This window comes from Bombina bombina, chromosome 5, assembly GCF_027579735.1.
Source record: "Bombina bombina isolate aBomBom1 chromosome 5, aBomBom1.pri, whole genome shotgun sequence".
Taxonomy (NCBI): Eukaryota; Metazoa; Chordata; class Amphibia; order Anura; family Bombinatoridae; genus Bombina; species Bombina bombina.
In genome coordinates, this window is record NC_069503.1 from 429,281,266 (window position 1) to 429,302,510 (window position 21,245).

A 21,245-nucleotide genomic window follows, 5' to 3' on the forward strand; every position below is an offset into this window, starting at 1 on the left:
GTAATTAGCTTAAAATTCTTGTAATCTTTTTTTATTTTTTGTAATTTAGTGTTTGTTTTATTGTAATTTAGTTTAGTTTATTTAATTGTAGGTACTTGTAGTTAATTGATTTAATTTATTTATTTATAGTGTTAGGTTTAATTAGGTGGCCATGCAACAAAGTTGCAGGACAACCTATTGTTATTGTCAGGATTATTATTTTTTTTATTATTATTATTATTATTATTATTCCGCCACTTATTCAAATGCTTATAAAAACAACAGCATAACTCTAAAACTCATGAAACTTGGCACTATGCTAAAGATCTACGCAGTGCATAATCCTATGCAAAATAAATCTCATAGGTCATGGGATCTAGCAGCCATATTGCTTTTTGCAACAAATTTTGACAACCGCTTGAAAATCTTCTTCTCGAGAACCGCTTATGTTACAGCTGTAAAACTTGCTGTGTGTACTGCTGTACTGACCTAGAATAAAGTTTGTTCAAGAGAAGTGATTTAGTCACATGACCTAGCTGCCATTTTGAATTGTGCGAAAATCTTTAACAACCGCTAAGTGCAATGAAGCGCAATTTTGCACATGTGCTCCTTGTAAGGTCCTCTACCAAGTTTGTTCAAACTGCGAATTTTCCATAATCAACATGGCTGCTATGAGCCATTCGCCTTTTTATCGCTGTTTAATTGCGTAAATTTGCACTTTATGCATTATGTTTACACTATTTAACTATATTACAGTGTAGCAGACACATGAGTACACATAGTCATGACCCCTAAAGGCAATATTTCAGTAAAACTTCGCACTGCGCAGTCGCCTTCGTGAAATAAAACATTTGCAAATTTTCATAAAACTTCTGCAAATTGTAGAGGTCTATAGTGAGCATTAGTATGTGCAATTTGAAAGCCATACAATGCATAGCTTGGCGGCCATTTTGTTTCGTATGCGCGTTTTTAAAAAACTACAAAAATCTTCTTCTCCGAAACCGCTTATGGCACAGACTTGAAATTTTGTTTACAGAGTTATCTTATGACTAACATTCAGATTTGTTCAAGAGAAGTTGATAGGTCATGTGGTTTGGCAGCCATTTTGAATTGTTCAAAAACGCTTAACGATATTTTTAAATGAATAATAAAACAAAAACCGTTTTACAAAAATGCTTTATTTTTGCAATGTTTATTGAGATCTATGGTGACAATTATTGTGCATAATATGGAGGCTGTATATCATATGATCTGGCAGCCATTTTGTTTTATGCGATGCCATCTTGAAAAACGCAAACATTTCGAAAATGTGTTTTCTTTCCAACTGCTTATATTAGAATTGTAAAAACTTCTATAAAGCATTATATTGTCACTTAGCTGCTTTTATGTCATTGCAATGTCGATGCGCATGGCCACCTCTATCGCTGCTTGCAGCTATATTTGTAACTTAGGTTAGGATTTATTTTACAGGTAATTTGGTAATTATTTTAAATAGGTAGCTATTAAATAGTAAATAACTATTTAATAGCTATTGTACCTAGTTAAAATAAATACAAAGTTGCCTGTAAAATAAATATAAATCCTAAAATAGCTACAATATAATTAATCGTTATATTGTAGCTATATTAGGGTTTATTTTACAGGTAAGTATTTAGTTTTAAATAGGAAGACTTTAGTTAATAATATTTAATTTATTTCGTTAGATTAAAATTATATTTAATTTAGGGGGTGTTAGGGTTAGACTTAGCTTTAGGGGTTAATACATTTATTAGAGTAGCGGCGAGGTCCGGTCGGCAGATTAGGGGTTAATACTTGAAGTTAGGTGCCGGCGATGTTAGTGAGGGCAGATTAGGGGTTAATAATATTTATTATAGGGTTTTTGAGGCGGGAGTGAGGCGGTTTAGGGGTTAATACATTTATTAGAGTAGCGGCTAGGTCCGGTCGGCAGATTAGGGGTTAATAAGTGTAGGTAGGTAGCAGCAACGTTGGGGGCGGCAGATTAGGGGTTAATAAATATTATGTAGGGGTCGGCGATGTTAGGGGCAGCAGATTAGGGGTACATAGCTATAATGTAGGTTGCGGCGGTGCCCGGAGCAGCAGATTAGGGGTTAATAATATAATGCAGGGGTCAGCGATAGTGGGGGTGGCAGATTAGGGGTTAATAAGTGTAAGGTTAGGGGTGTTTTTTGACTCAGGGTACATGTTAGGGTGTTAGGTGCAGACTTAGAAACTGTTTCCCCATAGGAAACAATGGGGCTGCGTTAGGAGCTTAACGCTGCTTTTTTGCAGGTGTTAGGTTTTTTTTCAGCCCAAACTGCCCCATTGTTTCCTATGGGGATATCGTGCAAGAGCACGTTTTTCCAGCTAGCCGCTACCGTAAGCAACGCTGGTATTGAGAGTTGAAGTGGCGGTAAATATGCCTGTACGCTCCCTTTTTGGAGCCTAACGCAGCCCTTCAGAGAACTCTAAATACCAGCGTTATTTAAAGGTGCGGGGGAAAAAAACACGCGTAGCTAACGCACCCCTTTGGCCGCAAAACTCTATATCTAGGCGATAATTTTTAGTACTGCTTAGGCCCAGTTTCACATTTTGCAATTTATTTCAAAAATTTTTTTTTTTAAATGATTAGCCCAACAGTGGATGATCCACTGCTGGGCTAATCATTGAAAAAAAATGATAAAATAAATTGATTTAGTTGTTTTTTAGGATGTTGGGGTGGAGAGCGAAATTGCATGGGTGGGGGGGCCCAAGAAAATGTTTGCCCATGGTCCAGTCAATATTAAAGACGGTCCTGATTACAGTGCATCGTATATATGTTTGATGCGGTGACTCAATGCACTCTGAGAAGATTTATCATGTTACATCGGGCTTTACCCACAGCTGCTTAGGTAAAGTCAGGTTTACCCAATTTCTTACTTTACCCTCTCTATATATATATATTTATAAGTGCATTGAAGCCCTGAGCCGTTAATTAGATAAAAACATGTAAAATCATATTTATGCAGTGTTCATATTTAGTAAAGGTTTTAACTATGTATTTACTGTAAATATTTCACATTCTAATGATCTGCACATATCAGAATATGTTCTATGGGCTTGATTTATCAATCATTTGAGGAATTCTCCTTTCTGTTCTCCTATCAGTTATCCGCAGCTCTCTTTAGGAGAGGCGCATTTGTGCGCCCGTATTTATCATAAAAAAGTTGTTTTTTTTGTGCTTCTCCATAGGAGAGCTGAGGAGAACTAATGATAAATTTCTCTAGTCGGATTAGTGTCTGCTCCTTATTTATCACTGAAAATAAGCAACTATTCTCCATGTCAGTAATATATAAACCAATAGAAATATTTATACAGCCTTCCTAATAGCTTTGTTAATGCCCCTCTTCAGCAAACTGTAATGTAAGAAAATAGATCTACATTTTCATTGTTTTTGTGCTTCAATTTTAGCGTTTCTTTTATATCTTATTTTTATGCCCCAAAAGATATAATTTTTGTGCTTTGTTATATATTATTTTTGGTGCTCCATTATATATTATTTTATCACCCCAATCTAAATTATTATTGCGCTCCAATAAACATTATTATTGCGCTTTGTTATAGATAATTTTTGCACCTTGGAGAGCCCTTTTTTTCTTCATAAATGAAAAGAGTCCACAGCTGCATTCATTAATTTGGGGAATTCAGAACCTGGCCACCAGGAGGAAACAAAGACACCCCAGCCAAAGGCTTAAATACTCCTCCCCCAGTCATTCTTTGCCTTTCGTCCCAGGAAGTTGGCAGAGAAGTGTCAGTATTCAATAGTCTCTTATGGAGAGTAGTACTCTTTGGCATGGGACTGGAGTTTTAAGTAGTCCTGTCAGCCTCTCAGTGAAAGCATCGGTGAAAGTTAGAGTCCGGAGATGCAGGGAGAGTCTTTCTGCGAAACCATCCCGACTCATATTAACAGCTCCACAAGCAATCTGCGTTGACGTGTTTCGCTGCCTGCTTTTTTCTCTCAAGTCCATGGCAGAAGTGACGCTACTATCTGTCACACTTGAAGGGCCGTGTTCCTGTTCCACAGCATAGATTCCGGTAAGATCGTTTCATTTTACTTTCATCATGGATGTATTGTAATTACAACTGTTTATTCGAGAGGGGCTACAACCTTTAAAGGGACACTCAGGTTAAATTAAATGTTCACGATACAGATACATCATGTAATTTTAAACAACTTTCCAATTTACTTCCATTAAAAAAAATGTGCACAGTCTTTTATATTTACAATTTTTGAGTTACCAGATCCTACTGAGCATGTGCAAGAATTCACAGACTATACGTATATGCATTTTTGATTGGCTGATTGCTATCACATGGTACAAGGGGAGTGGAAATATACATAACTTTGAAATTTGTTATAAAAAAATCTACTACTCATTTGAAGTTCAGACTAAGTGCTATTGCATTGTCTTGTTATATTGCATTTGTTAATTATGCAAATCTAATGTGTTGACTGGTCCTTTAAGGAATAACTTTAACATAGGGTCTCAGTGAGGCTCCTTTTTGTATCTAGGAATCAAGGGTTAATATCTCCTGAGGGGGGGTTATTGAACAGAGGAATTTATAATCATGTTTGTTATGTGATTCTGTCTGCTACTTTGTAGTGTTGCTTCGGTTCATGGCTATTTAATGACGCGGCCTTTACGGTCGGTTGCACTTTTTGCACGTTTTACCTTGTGACTCCATTTCTGCATTCCTGACCGTGTGGCTACGGAGAAATCCTGGTCCGCTGGTGTCTGGTTCTCTGGAGGTGGTGAGCGCCCCAGCCATTGGGGGTGTAAGGTGCCGTTTAGATATTATTGGTCCATTTTTTATTCAGTGTCCCAGTTATGGAGGATTCTGATTTTTTGGAGATGGATGTCTCTGATTCAGACTCTACTTCTTGTGAAGAATATGAATTGGCCCAGGTGATACATGCCCATCAGTTATGTTCCGAATGCCGTTTTAGAGTTCTCTGTTCCTTGAGATCGGGGAATCAGGTGCCCACTAAGCCTTCCACCTCTGGGGATTCTATTTGCCACGAGACAAGTTCCCTACCACCAACTCTTACTACGCATGCAGGTAACCCAAACACTACTCATTCTTCTATGGAGTGTGGCCTCTTCCCACCGGAGGTTAAGACACGGTTACGCATGGCCATATCTTTGGCGCTGGCGCATCTGCACCTCACCTCCCGGGAGTGTGCTTACGATATTGTCCATGTTCCGTTAACCGGGGCTCGTCAGGCGTGGGATCGCCGGGTCCAGTTCAGCTCTCCAGGGCCTCAGGGGGTCAACCTTCAGGCAAGTGTTTTCTTTTGTCCCAGCGGAGGTATGTTGCGCCTTTCGTTATAGACTGGCGCGCCTTCGTGTTCTACAAAGGCACGTTTTTGGCGCTGCTGAATCCCACTCTTAATGGGTCTGGGAATTCTTAGTCTTAATCTTCCACTGGCTTGCATGCATAGACATAAGGGGATGAAGTAATCTTCTTATAGTCTTTGTTATTTGTGTATCCTGTTCCAGTTCTGAGCTTGGAAGACTCAGACCCCTGTTGGGCTGGTCCTGCAGGGATGTCCGTTCTTCCTCTGCGATAACCTACGGGTTGCCTTATCTTTTATCTTTATATGGTGAGGATGATTTTTATTTGGTCTACAGCTCAGGTTGTGGTGTGGTGTTTCCTTCTGGAACTTTCTTCTCTGGAATTGATATTGGCGATTTTGTGGTTGCACTGTTTACAAAAGTCTGTCTGACTGTTCTTTATCCCTCCATCTTGGGGGAGACTCTATGTGGCCTTGACAGTGCTGGGACCCTTGGTTTCAGGCTGGTCCTGACTGGGTACAAATCCTTCTGTCTTTGAGGCCTAGTTCAGACACGTGGCACCTTTAAATGTCTGGTTGGTCCAGGGAGGGCGTCTAGTGATCACATTATGATTTGTGTTGTTTTCTTGTTTTCTTTTACAAACTTCAACTAGCATCCTGAGAGGACTTGAGGGTCTGTGGTTGCTTAGGGGCATGGGGGATTGATTCAGTCCTCAATCGCCTTTCAATCTAGTGGGCTTGGACTCCGTTGAGATCCGCAGCGACATGCTAAGTCGTTTCGGGAACTAGAGTGTTCCTTCCCATTGTGGGTTGGAGGCTGGGAGGATTTAGGTCCTTCATACCGCCGTTCTTATGGTTTTGTCTTTCATGGCTTCTTTGGAAGTGTCCTTTTAGGACTTTCTTGACTTCGTTCAGTTCTTCTGGCGGCTTTGGCCGCTTAATTAGGAAGTGAAGGCGGTGAGGCTCTTTCTTCCTACGGGAGTTAGTCGTCTCCATATCAGGGGCGATATGAGGTGTTGTCTCTTTTTCCAAGCTTTTTGCTTAGGGGATGTTTTTCTGCCTGGGTTTGGGATGCTTTGCATTCTTCTCCCTTGGGTGTGGTCCTCTGGAATGTTAATCTGAAAGGATTATGGAGACTAGCCTTTCTTTTACTCTCTTTCAGGTGACTCTGTTCTCGTTCACATTTCCCTTAGTGTTGTCCTTGGGGCCTTTGAGCTCTAGAGAAATTGCGTGACTTTGTCGCGGCCTAGCACCTTGTTGGGGGGGTGTTGACCTCCGGCTAATGGTATTCTCTACCCTTTGTGCTGGGAATTAAGAGTGAGTCCTGTACCCGTTCTCCGGGTTTCCTGGTTCTCATCGCCTGTGAGGTCTGATTTCTTCAGACAGGGAATCTTGTGTTCCCTGGGGGTGTCGTTCGTTCTAGGACGATTCTGGGTCCAGGGTTCTTGTCTTGGATTCTTCTTGGATGTCTGGAGACTTATGTTCCTGTGGACTGGTTCGGGATGACCCAGTTTTTTCAGGGAACCTATGTTGCGACATAGGGATTAGCTCATTGGGCTTGCATGCAGGACGGCCAGAGTTCACATCTACCTTCGGGTACTGGTTATCAACTTTAAGGCCTGACTTGTCCTTCGGACTGAGTGTGCTTCTCTTCATGGGGAGTTTTTTCTCTGTTGGGTCAACAGTGGTGTTCTTCATTCTGTCCGTGTTTTGATCATGCTATGGCTTCATGTCTTGTGGACATGTACGCTGTTCTTATCTGTTCCCTTCCCTTTTAAGGGGATAGTTTGTCTTCTTTACAAGCAGGGGTTCCTCACTCTGGAGGGTCTTTGTCCTGCCCTGTGTGTAGGAGGTTGGATCAGGTGACTTATGTCTGTAAGGGGCAGCATCTGCTGCTCTGTGAGCTCTGTTCCACCTGTTGGAATTTGATCTCTCTACGTAGAGACTGTTTAAGAGAGCTGTGACAGGTCTTCCTACGGATCTATTGCACTTTTCTCTGTTCCAGGTCCCAGTGGGTTCTCCTGGGAGTGCCTTATTTTGGAGGAGCGGATTGGGTTGGCACCCGAGCTCTGTTGGGGTGGGTGAGTTTCCTTTTTTATTGCTTTCCATTCCCTGGGAGCTTGTGGTTGGGTTCTTTCTGCCCCCCCTGTCTATCAGACATGTCTGTCGCTTGGGCTGGTCCGGTGTTGGAGCAGGATCTGAGATTTGTTGCTCTGCTAAATTTGTCCTTGGAGCATTCAAGGTATGGTAAGCCTCTTGAGGTTTCTCCTTTCTCCATGTTCAGTATTTGTGGGAAGGACTGGTGGCTCTTAGATAGCCTGCGACATTATCCGCTGGTTAGTGGATACTTAGCAATCTGAAGGATCCTATCTTCAGATGCTTTCTGCTTGCCCTGCAAGCATTACGTTTCAGAGTCATTTTTAGATGACTGCAGCGTGCAGTGTTTTTGTTGTTCATCAGACCTATCTGAGCTTGCTGCACAAGGTTTTGTTTCTGAATATTTCGGTATTCTGAGCTACCTTTTTGCGACTTGGGGACCTTCGTCTTCAGTTGCTTTTTAGAGTGTGGTTGCACTGTGTTGGGGGAACATCCTCTCTGTTTCATACTCCCGGCCTTATCCCGTGGTTTCTGTTTTTCTGGGGTCTGGGCGTTGTCTCCCCGTGTTTCTATGAGACTGGTGGGCCTCTGTTGGTTTGAAGTTCCATTTGCTAGCTGGACAGCTAGCTCAGCATACTAATGCACTGTGGCTACTCTGCACTGTAGCAAACCGAGGGATCCCTGGCGAGCTCTACTCAGCCTTCCTCCTTTCGAGGTTGATAGGATGAGCAGCGTCTTGAGTCCCTTAAGGGGGATTAGCCATGCTTTACAAGTACATTCATGTTTTCTCTTTGTCTTTGCTTCTCTGTGGAAGATAACAGTAGCTTGTTCCCTTTCTTTAATAAGGGGCGTGGTGTTCGGAAACTGACTGCTGGGCGATGGTGTCTCCTGGAGGCTGTTGACTCAGTTGAGTCTAGTTCCTGCAGTCTCTAGCAAGGCTTGTGGACTATCTGTGGGTCAGTGTCCTTGGGTCTTTTCCTCTTTTTCAAAGTTGTTCTCGACTTCGGACGAAGCAGGGTTTTGTTGGGTAGTGGTTTTCAGGCCTGGTGCCCTCAGAATGGGCCGCCTCTTGTACCCTCCAATTTTTGCATTCAGTGTCCTCTATAGCATGGGTATTGTTTCCCAAAAGTAATGAATGCAGCTGTGGACTCTTTCCATTTATGAAGAAAAACATAAATTATGATTACCTGATCATTTTCTTTTCTTCAGATGGAAAGAGTTATAGCTCCCCGACCGTGTTTTTATGCGGGGCGGCCGTAATTTTTGTTCTTCTGGCACCTTTTCACCCTGGTTTTTCTTCTACTGTTCCTTGTTCCTCTGCATAATGACTGGGGGATGAGGGGAGTGGGAGGAGTATTAAAGCCTTTGGCTTGGGTGTCTTTGCCTCCTCCTGGTGGCCAGGTTCTGAATTCCCAAGAGTAATGAATGCAGCTGTGGACTCTTTCCATCTGAAGAAAAGAAAATGATCAGGTAAGCATAATTTATGGTTTTTGTAACATTGCTTCTACAACTGGTAGAGAATAGATTTCTAATGCTGTTCTCCACTGTAGCTATAGAGAACTTTAATGCAGGAACTTCCAGTGGAACTTTCAGTCCTATATAGGAGAATATCAAAGATACATTTGTAACTAGGAGAATTAATGAAGAGAACAATATGAAATACGACTAAAATATCTAATTTAAATCTTTTTTTGGAGAACATGTTCTCCAAGGAGAATGGGAGAATTTTACAGTAGAACTTCCTCAATATTAGGCGCATTTTTGAATGATAAATAGGGCATTGTTTCACATGAGAACTTTTACGAGAAAATATAGGAGAATATGAATGATAAATTGAGCCCTATGTATTTATAAATAGATATTCCTATATAAATCTGTATATAGCTATACTTATGTATCTGTTATTTTGTATTGTCTGACGAAGGGGGTAACACCCCGAAACGTTACATTAAAGGTAACTTTGGAAATCCTGGCGAGTGCATCCCCATTCTTTACTACTATCAATGCTATGGAAGCACCCTGGGTGGATGAAATGTTAAACGTGAGTGCTGGCCTGCCTGCTGCCTATGTATAATTATATATATATATATATATATATATATATATTTATTTATTTATTTTTGTATCGTATATATTGTACCAAAAAACCTATATATATATATATATATATATATATATATATATATATTTATGAATAAATAGAACACATTCTGTTATTTGAAGAACACTGGAATGTGAAATATACATATTTTCATGTCGGGTTAGCACAAATGAGAATATGGATCGGGTTTGCACGCGAGTAGGGTGTTAGGTTTTTTCCACTTTTTTTCATTTCATTTACTTCTACGGGGAATACATGAACTGCACGTGATATTGTAAGTTCGGCTTTTGTGCTAATCTGGTTACCGTGAAAGCGAAAACAGTTAACTTTCAACTCATAATACGAACACAACCCGACAAGCGCAAAAAAGTTACTTCTAGCGCAGTTGACTCGTAATCTAGCTTAAAGTGTGCTATATACTGCATATATACAAATATATATAATATATATGTATAATCATATTTAATCAGCCTAGAATTCCTATTTACAAGGACAAAAATGCATCCTAATGTATTTCCAATTAGCAATAAATTGTTAAAGGGACAGTCAAAATTAAACTATCATGACTCAGATAGGGTATGCGATTTTAAACAACTTTCCAATTTACTTTTATCATCAAATTTGCTTTTTTCTCTTGGTATTCTTTGTTGAAAGCTAAAGCTAGGTAAGCTCCTATGCTAATTTCTAAGCCCTTGAAGGCTGCCTCTTATCTCAGTGCATTTTGACAGTTTTTCACAGCTACACAGTTCTAGTTCATGTGTGCTATATATATATATATATATATATATATATATATATATATAAAAAAACACTGTGCTCACTCCCGTGGAGTTATTTATGAGCACTGATTGGCTAAAGTGCAAGTCTATCAAAAGAACTGAGATAAGAGGGCAGTCTGCAGGTTTATATACAAGGTAATCACAGAGGTAAAAAGTATATTAAAGGGACAGTCTACACCAGAATTTTTATTGTTTTAAAAGATAGATAATCCCTTTATTACCCATTTCCCAGTTTAGCATAACCAACACAGTTATATTAATATGCTTTTAACCTCTGTGATTATCTTGTATCTAAGCCTCTTCAAACTGCCCCTTTTTTTCAGTTCTTTTGACAGACTTGCAGTCTAGCCAATCAGTGCCTGCTCCCAGATAACTTCTCGTGCACGAGCACAGTGTTATCTATATGAAATACATGAACTAACACCCTCTAGTGGTAAAAAAAACTGTTAAAATGCAATCTGAAAGAGGTGGGCTTCAAGGTCTAAGAAATTAGCATATGAACTTCCTAGGTTAAGCTTTCAACTAAGAATACCAAGAGAACAAAGCAAAATTGGTGATAAAAGTAAATTGGAAAATTGTTTAAAATGACATGCTCTATCTGAATCATGAAAGTTTATTTTGGCCTAGACTGTCCCTTTAATATAATCATGTTGGGTATGCAAAACCGGGGAATAGATGATAAAGGGATTATATATCTTTTTAAACATTAAACATTTTCCAATAAACTGTCCCTTTAAGAAGTAAATGCTTAGTTTTCAGGGGTTGAAGGCACTGATGGATTTTTGGTTTAGTTTGCATTAGGAGTAAATAGAATAGAAAGATTAATACCAAGAGAAGGATGTTATTGTTTTGTGTTGTGTTTATAGAGTTATATACAGGTCTATTCAAGATCAAGTTGAGAGGCAAATACATGTGAAAACTGCATAAAATACAGGCACCCGCTATACAACATCACAAGTAATAGTATAATTAACATATGGATGTTGACACATAGAGGACACTTCCCCAGACAAACTGGGGAACATTTATCATTGTCTGGACTGACAAGGGTCACAGGCAGTGAATCTCTCTGCCAGGGATCTCACATTACATTTGCTGCCAGTAATGTTCATTGCACAAGCGGACACTCATGCAGCATGGCCCCCTGCACTTGCAATTGCATTAGAGCAGGGCTTGTCAATCACACTGGACAGTCCTGGGTGATTTTAATCTGCCACCTCACAGCATTTATCAACCTCAGAGAGTGTAAAGCTCTGCTTCATAAATATCAGTTACAGGCTAGCATGACAGGGTCATTGACTGTTGCAGGAAATAATATGGGCTTGCATTTTTTCTTACTTTCAAATAGCGATAATGTATGGAATTTATATTAAAAAAAACAAGGTTTCAGCCATCCTAATGCTCTTCTAATCGTGCTACAGTCATGCTACCTGGAGAACGCCATTGTAAGTAATGGAGTAAATATAGCCAAGACATTGGCACATATCTAAAAAAAATATATATATTTTTTTATCACTGATATTTCACTTTATATGAACACACTGCAACAACAATTTATGAACACACTGCAATAACAATTAAATAATTATCTGCAGCATAAAATAGTAAATAAATCTGGAAATTCTACATATATAAAATAATGTTTTCACAAAAAACTTGAATAAGTGACAAACTCCCACAATTCTTAGCTTTCATGGAAATATTTTACACATACTACCAATACATACATACACAGATATATCACACATACGTGATACAACAACGCACACACCATTTACTTCCCCACTTCCACAAATACAGACATTTATTTTTCAATGCATACAATAACTTTTTATAAAGTGCGAATGATTTGCAGATGAGTTATGAGGAGAACTTAAAAAACAGTAGAATGTGTAAAACTGCAGTTATAGAAATAAGAAAGGGTCTTGTGGCAAAGTTAACAAAAAAGGTTGTGGTTGTCCTGTAAGAACCATCTTCAGCAAGTGGGAAAATATATTGAGTAACTAAATATGTAACATGGATTTCCAAAGTTGTGGACACAGATAATGAATCATCTATTAGTGAACATAGTAAGTAAAACACAGAAAATAAAAACACAATATACCCTTCAGTTTGATGTTTCCTTCACAACCTCAAGATATCAAATATCAATGTTAAACTTACCTTATGATTTATTTTTTTGTATGGTAAAGTACTCAGTATTCTATCCTAGTAATCTCTGAGCAAGAAATATCAGAGCTCTTCAAGTTTAAGAACATCACTGAAAGGTCCAACACCAGAGGCATCAGAAATTGAACATGTAGGTCAATCAGATGAAGAATGTTGTTCCTTTAATGTCATGAACAGACACAGAATCTGAACCTGCAGAGATCAAACATACCTATTCAAAACATCTTGATTAAATGTCAGGTTTCTCTTTCTCTCTCTCTCTCTCTCTCTCTCTCTCTCTTACTATCAACAATTTCTACAAAACTGGAAACACTGAAGTACATTATCTAAGTAGGTTTAGACACAATAGATAATCATTAGCTCTGTCCTTAATGGTAAAATAAAGCTTCTTTATGGAAAAAGAAATAGCATTTGCTGAGAAACACATACCATTAATACAGTTCTTTAAGCTAAATAAAAGATGTTATTGATAGCTGAATGCTAGCACTTTCCTGAGATCATTACTAACACTAGTGGGTGCAGTGAATCATGTTTAGAAGAAAGTTTGAGTGGTTGACAGCTACATTAAGGACATATCTTTTATAGTGAGCATGTGAAGGTTAGAAGACAACCACATTGTGGGCCATACTACAAGTGGTGCGCTTATATATTTTTCGTTTGAGCACTGACGGCACTTAAAGTAAAACAATAGCGAGGCCGGATCAGCACGCGCATCACAAGTTAAAAGTAAAAACGTAGCACAAGAGCAAAAGACTCAGGCGTGCTAACTTCTGAACTTTGGATATCGCCACCACACTAACTCCTCTCCAAAGACTTATATAGGGTGCGCTGAAGAACTAGACCAACTGCGCTAAAACCGAATGTTTTATGAATATATACAGATATTTATAGATATTGTATATACTTATATATATATATAGAAATATCTATTTAACAAGAATAAAAGAAACATTTTCTAACTGAAGAACATTTTATTTATATATATGCCAGGGTAACTCTATTAGGCTGCTATTAGGCTGCCGCTGCACATAGTCTTTAGCACTATTAGGCTGCCGCTGCACATAGCCTTTAGCACTATTAGGCTGCCGCTGCACATAACCTGTAGCGCTATAAGGCTACCGTTGCACATAACCTTTAGCACTCATAGGCTTCCGCTGCACATAACCTTTAGCACTATTAGGCTGCCTCTGCACATAACCTTTAGCCCGCCCCTATAAGGCTGCCACTGCACATAACCTTTAGCACCATTAGGCTGTCGCTACACATAACCTTTAGCACTATTAGGCTGCCGCTGCACATAACCTTTAGCACTATTAGGTTGCCACTGCACATAACCTTTAGCACTCTTAGGTTTGCCGCTGCACATAACCTTTAGCACTATTAGGCTGCTGCTGCACATAACCTTTAGCACTATTAGGTTGCCACTGCAAATAACCTGTAGCACTATAAGGCTACCGCTGCACATAACCTTTAGCACTATTAGGCTGCCTCTGCACATAACCTTTAGCCCTATAAGGCTGCCACTGCACATAACCTTTAGCACCATTAGGCTGTCGCTACACATAACCTTTAGCACTATTAGGCTGCCGCTGCACATAACCTTTAGCACTATTAGGTTGCCACTGCACATAACCTTTAGCACTATTAGGCTGCTGCTGCACATAACCTTTAGCACTATTAGGATGCTGCTGCACATAACCTGTAGCACTCTTAGGTTGCTGCTGCACATAACCTTTAGCACTATTAGGCTTTAGCAAGCAGGAATATATTGAAACAGGGATTTATATAGTGTTGGTGGGTTTTACTCACATCATCAGTGCAGCCCCCATTTCAGAATACATCAGCCAAGAGATCATTGGCCTGTTTCCCACTCCATCTGCTCTCAAAGACAAAGGTAAGGCTGCCCTCCAGTGAGCTCTTTAGCCCACTATCAGTTTTTTGGGGCCAGATCCTCGTTCACCATGGATGTTCCACTTGCTTCTTGCTGAGCTGGGAGATCTACATCCCTCACACTGCTTAAGAGCATTGGAAGAATCAAGTACTGTACACATACGGTCCAGATAGATATGCAAAAGTTCCTCAAGCATCAGAAGGATAATCTCTACCGTAGAAGCCATGTTTAACTTAAGTCAGAATTAATATATGATAAACTGAGAATCTGTAGATTCACAGCTCCTCTTGCCCTGCCTACAATATTGCTGCCTATCATAGCAGCTGCTCAGACATGCTCCCCATTGTTAGCATTTCTATTATTAGCGCAAACACAGCTGTAATATTCCATAATAAAAAATCATCATCATCGTCAACTTACTGTGTTTTAGCTACTTGGATAGAATCATTAATTAACCTGAGAATGTGTAATGCTGATTGACAGGACAAAAAGGTATTGCAATATAGTCAACAGCTTGAACCATTAGGCTGGTGCAAAAGCTTAATTGTTATACAACATTCTATAATAATGTTCATACGTTAAATTAAAATATAATGTTGTTCTGGCAAAATATTAAAAAGCAATTATCAACTGTGATTCCATTTGTCATCACTCTCATGGCAACGTTTATAAACCTCCAACTTTGACACTGTAGAGAAGACCCTCATCAGAAAGTATGTAACCTTTTCTATGATGAAAATCATCTAAATATCATGTAATCTCATAAGTAATAGAACCAGACAAAAATATTTAGAAGCAATGGAGGGGTGTAAAATCCCACATTGCTAAAAACAGTCCCAGAAGTTAGGATTCAAAGTTAAAAATTTATAAGAAAAAGTATTCGCTCCCTTCTGTTTTCATTACATTTAACTGGGAGGACCTGGAAATACAAAACATTTTATGGTAGATACGCATAGAATGGTTTAAATGTTTAAATGGTAGATTTTATTTATATTTATTTTATTGCAATATCAAGGTTGTGTGCAAAATGTATCAAAATTAGTTAAATCACCTATTAAGTCTATATAGTCTACTGTTTTCTTATTATTTAGGAATAAGGTCTAGTGCTAGATAGGGAGATCTGGGACTTTTTTTTTATTTTTTATTTGTATTTATTAGCCCTTTGATGACAGGGTCAATTTATCTACACTGGAACAACGTTCGCATGTAGACAAATTGAAATCCCGCGATTGTGCATGCAATCACAAGATTTCAATGTTGGGATCGGGTCGGGGGGGGGGGCGTCCCTATGAAGCTAGGCACGCCATCCAGACCGCAATCCAATCCTGGAAGTGCCGTTGACTTCAGGACAGTCAAACGGCTAGGACGTTCTATTACGACGGGGTTAGGACAGAATAGAATGTTGTAACGGCCTTAAAAGGTTACTTAGACATGTGTTTGTAAATTTGTTAAGGAAACACGGATATTCATTTTGCTTTTATGAGACGAATAGCCGAATTAATGCACCATGAAATTTAAAGAAAACAAATAAATACTGATGAAATTTGTCAGTATTCAATAGTTTCCTTTAAATTATCTTAGTAGTTATAAATAGTTATGGGCTGTAGAGTTACACTAATCCCGACCTTTCTTCACTGAGCCCTGGTGCGTGCTAATAGGAGGCTTAGTGTGGAAGATCCCAGGGACTGCATAAAAGGTGAAAGTCCTTTGACACAGGCTTTGGGATCCACAGTGCTAAGCCTACTATTAGTGTGCACCGCAGTTCTGTGAAGACAGGTCAGGATTAGCACTGCTTTCCAGCGTGCTAGGAGTAAGTATGTAACGCAACGAAACATTTACATTAATTTAACAAAAATTAATATAAATGTTCAACGAATATTCAGTATTCATTTTGTTTAAAATGAAACAAATACCGAATATCACGGAAGCTAAATATTTGAAAAACTAAATTTTCTGAATATTTGGTCAGAAAGATTTGGCCGAACCAAACTTTTCGCCCCCACACACCTCTATTGTTTATTTCGTTTGTGCACCCATTCCCTGATAAGATATACAGTGGATATAAAAAGTCTACACACCCCTGTTAAAATGGCAGGTTTCTGTGATATAAAAAAATGAGGCAAAGATAAATCATTTCAGAACTTTTACCACCTTTAATGTGACCTATAAACTGTACAGCTCAATTAAAAAACAAACTGAAATCTTTTAGGTGAAGGGAAGTAAAAATAAAAAAATAAAATAGTATGGTTGCATAATACTTTGTTGGAGCACCTTTTGATTTTATTACAGCACTCAGTCTTTTTGGGTATGAGTTTTTCAGCATGGCACATCTTGACTTGGCAAGATTTGCACACTCTTCTTTGCAAAAACACTCCAAATCTGTCAGATTGCGAGGGCATCTGCTGTGCACAGCCCTCTTCAGATCACCCCACAGATTTTCGATTGGATTCAGGTCTGGGCTCTGGCTGGGCCATTCCAAAACTTTAATCTTCTTCTGGTGAAGCCATTCCTTTGTTGATTTGGATGTATTCTTTGGGTCGTTGTCATGCTGAAAGATGAAGTTCCTCTTCATGTTCAGCTTTCTAGCAGAAGCCTGAAGGTTTTGTGCCAATATTGACTGGTATTTGGAACTGTTCATAATTCCCTCTACCTTGAATAAGGCCCCAGTTCCAGCTGAAGAAAAACAGACCCAAAGCATGATGCTACCACCACTGTGGGTATGGTATTCTTTTGGTGATATGCAGTGTTGTTTTTGCGCCAAACATATCTTTTGGAATTATTGCCAAAAAGTTCAACCTAGGTTTCATCAGACCATAACACCTTTTCTCACATGCTTTTGGGAGACTTCAGATGTGTTTTTGCTAAATTTTGCTGGGCTGAATGACGGTTCCTTTAAGTGACGTCATCCAAGATGGCATCCCTTAGATTCCGATTGGCTGAGAATTATATCAGCCAATCCGAATTAAGGTACAAAAAATCCTATTGAGCTCGCATTTTATTAGCTGATTGGAACAGCCAATAGGATTGAACTTCAATCCTATTGGCTGATTGCATCAGCCAATAGGTTTTTTTCTACCTTAATTCCGATTGGCTGATAGAATTCTATCAGCCATTCGGAATCTAAGGGACGCCATCTTGGATGTCGTCACTTAAAGGAACCGTCATTCAGTAAGAAGACTCCGGATGAAGAGGATGCTCCGCGTTGGATGTCTTGAAGATGGAGCCGCTCCACGTCGGATAGATGAAGATAGAAGATGCCGTCTGGATGAAGACTTCTGCCCGTCTGGAGGACCACTTCGCCCGGCTTGGATGAAGACTTCTCCCCAGTTGGATGAAGACTTCTGCCGTTTCCTTGAGGATGGATGTCCGGTCTTCAGAACAGTAAGTCGATCTTCAGGGGTTTAGTCTTAGGTTTTGTAAGGGTGTATTGGGTGGGTTTTATTTTTTAGATTAGGGTTTGGGCCACAAAAGAGCTAACTGCCCTTTTAAGGGCAATACCCATCCAAATACCCTTTTCAGGGCAATGGGGAGCTTAGGTTTTTTTAGATAGTATTTTATTTGGGGGGTTTGTTGTGTGGGTGGTGGGTTTTACTGTTGGGGGGGTTGTTTGTATTTTGTTTTACAGGTAAAAGAGCTGATTACTTTGGGGCAATGCCCCGCAAAAGGCCCTTTTAAGGGCTATTGATAGTTTAGTTTAGGCTAGGGTTTTTTTTATTTTGGGGGGCTTTTTTATTTTGATATATTTAAGAGTTAGGGGGTGTTAGGGTTAGACTTAGGTTTAGGGGTTAATACATTTAGTATAGTGGCGGCAATGTTGGGGGTGGCAGATTAGGGGTTAATAAATGTAGGTAGGTGGCGATGTTAGGGATGACAGATTAGGGGTTAATAATATTTAACTAGTGTTTGCGAGGCGGGAGTGTGGCGGTTTAGGGGTTAATATGTTTATTATAGTGGTGGCGATGTCCGGAGCGGCAGATTAGGGGTTAATCATTTTATTTTAGTGTTTGCGATGCAGGAGCGCCTCGGTTTAGGGGTTAATAGGTAGTTTATGGGTATTAGTGTACTTTTTAGCACTTTAGTTATGACTTTTATCTTACGGCGTTGTACCATAAAACTCTTAACTACTGACTGTTCCAATCAGCCAATAGAATGCAAGCTCAATCCTATTGGCTGATTGGATCAGTCAATAGGATTGAACTTCAATCCTATTGGCTGATTGCATCAGCCAATAGGATTTTTTCTACCTTAATTCCGATTGGCTGAAAGAATTCTATCAGCCAATCGGAATCTAAGGGACGCCATCTTGGATGACATCATTTAAAGGAACAGTCATTCAGTAAGAAGACTCCAGATGAAGAGAATGCTCCGCGTCGGATGTCTTGAATATGGAGCCGCTCCGCGTCGGATGGATGAAGATAGAAGATGCCGTCTGGATGAAGACTTCTGCCCGTCTGGAGGACCACTTCGCCCAGCTTGGATGAAGACTTCTCCCGGCTTCGTTGAGGACCTCGGCCAGGTTGGATGAAGACTTCTGCCGCTTCCTTGAGGATGGATGTCCGGTCTTCAGAACAGAAAGTCGATCTTCAGGGGGATAGTGTTAGGTTTTTTAAGGGTGTATTGGGTGGGTTTTATTTTTAGGTTAGGGCTTTGGGCCGCAAAAGAGCTAACTGCCCTTTTAAGGGCAATGCCCATCCAAATGCCCTTTTCAGGGCAATGGGGAGCTTAGGTTTTTTTAGTTAGGTTTTTATTTGGGGGGTTGGTTGTGTGGGTGGTGGGTTTTACTGTTTGGGGTGTTTGTATTTTTTTTACAGGTAAAAGAGCTGATTTCTTTGGGGCAATGCCCCGCAAAAGGCCCTTTTAAGGGCTATTGGTAGTTTAGGCTAGGTTTTTTTTTATTTTAGGGGGGCTTTTTTATTTTGATAGGGCTATTAGATTAGGTGTAATTAGTTTAAATATCTTGTAATTTGTTTATTATTTTCTGTAATTTAGTGTTTTGTTTTTTTGTACTTTAGCTAATTGTATTTAATTTATTTAATTGTATTTAATTTAGGTCATTTATTTAATTGTAGTGTAGTGTTAGGTGTTAGTGTAACTTAGGTTAGGTTTTATTTTACAGGTTAATTTGTATTTATTTTAGCTAGGTAGTTTGTAAATAGTTAATAACTATTTAGTAACTATTCTACCTAGTTAAAATAAATACAAACTTGCCTGTAAAATAAAAATAAACCCTAAGCTAGCTACAATGTAACAGTTATATTGTAGCTAGCTTAGGGTTTATTTTATAGGTATGTATTTAGTTTTAAATATGAATAATTTAGTTAATGATAGTAATTTTATTTAGATTTATTTCAACTATATTTAAGGTAGGGGGTGTTAAGGTTAGGGTTAGACTTAGGGGTTAATAAATTTAATATAGTGGTGGCGATGTTGGGGATGGCAGATTAGGGGTTAATAAATTAATGTAGGTGGCAGCGATGTTAGGGGCAGCAGATTAGGGGTTGATAAGTATAATGTCGGTGGCTGCGATGTCCGGAGCAGCAGATTAGGGGTTAATAAGTCAAATGTAAGTGGCGGCGATGTTAGGGGTGGCAGATTAGGGGTTAATAATATTTAACTAGTGTTTGCGAGGCGGGGGTGTGGCGGTTTAGGGGTTAATATATTTATTATAGTGGCGGCGATGTCTGGAGCGGCAGATTAGAGGTTAAAATGTTTATTTTAGTGTTTGCAATGCAGGAGGGCCTCGGTTTAGGGGTTAATAGGTAGTTTATGGGTGTTAGTGTACTTTTTAGCACTTTAGTTATGAGTTTTATGCTACAGCGTTGTAGTGTAAAACTCATAACTACTGACTTTAAAATGTGTTAGGGATCTTGGAGGTAGAGGGTGTACTGCTTACTTTTTGGCCTCCCAGGTCAGACTCGTAATACCGGCGCTATGGAAGTCCCATAGAAAAAAGGGTTTTACAAAGTATACGTAAACCGTTTTGCGGTAAAGCCAAAAAAGTGTGCGGTGCCCCTAAACCTGCAAGACTCGTAATAGCAGCGGTAGTGAAAAAGCAGCGTTAGGACCTGTTAACACTGCTTTTTCAGCCTAACGCACAACTCGTAATCTAGCCATAAGTTATTTAAAATAAAAAAATAATTTGTAATTCAAACTTAAATTATTTTCTTGTCTATTTCCATGTTTTCCATGTTTTTGTTTGTAAATTTTCATTAAATTTCATTCCCGCTTTAGCATTAGAATCAAACTTGCCGAGCCGAGAACTAACATTTTTCTTTCTTTTTTTCTTTCTTTTTTATTCTTCCTCAGGCTTCTTGTAACATTTTCATTAGAATGTTGTGAAATTAATGGACTAAATCACTGCTATTATTATATTTTCAGACTTTTAATTTATCTTCTAATTATTAAGACATAGATCTATATGAATGTGGCATTGATCTCATCTTTACTATATGTTTTGCTGTGACATCTAATGAATTACACATATTTTGCTTCTTTAATAACATTTCAAGCTTATTGTTAAAAAATACATTTTCTTCTCTATTAAATCATTATGTTGTATCTGCTTCATACAAAATTGATAAATATAATTAACAGTTTTTCTTCTAAAAATTTTTAACCACCATTATCCCATTATCAGATGATTCCATTAGCAGACAATTCCTCTTAGATAAGGCTACTGTAAGTGCAAAAACAATTACCTTTTGTTATGAGTATTGGTAATGTAAAAAGAAACAATTAAGCAGTAACTTTCATAATGTAGATTTTCCAGTCAAATAGTAAGACACACTAATGAAAACAATGGAATTTACAAAACATAAAGCAATGACTACATGATAATGATAATAACTACATGATAATGGGAAAACACATTTTTTCTAAATTTCTAGGTCATGTAAT

At 38.9% G+C, this 21,245-nt stretch overlaps 1 protein-coding gene across 2 annotated transcripts in view; it reads right to left on the reverse strand.

Moving 5' to 3' along the window:
• ENTPD3 (ectonucleoside triphosphate diphosphohydrolase 3) overlaps positions 1 to 21,245 on the reverse strand; it is a 167,094-nt gene that overhangs the window by 66,652 nt on the left and 79,197 nt on the right. The window contains exon 1 of one of the 2 annotated variants that reach the window (XM_053714269.1): positions 12,452 to 12,634. The exons of the other annotated variant lie outside the window; for it this stretch is intronic. The gene's annotated coding sequence lies outside the window, so the exon portion shown is untranslated. Of the gene's footprint in view, positions 1 to 12,451; positions 12,635 to 21,245 lie in introns of those variants that run through there. 2 annotated transcript variants of the gene reach the window in all.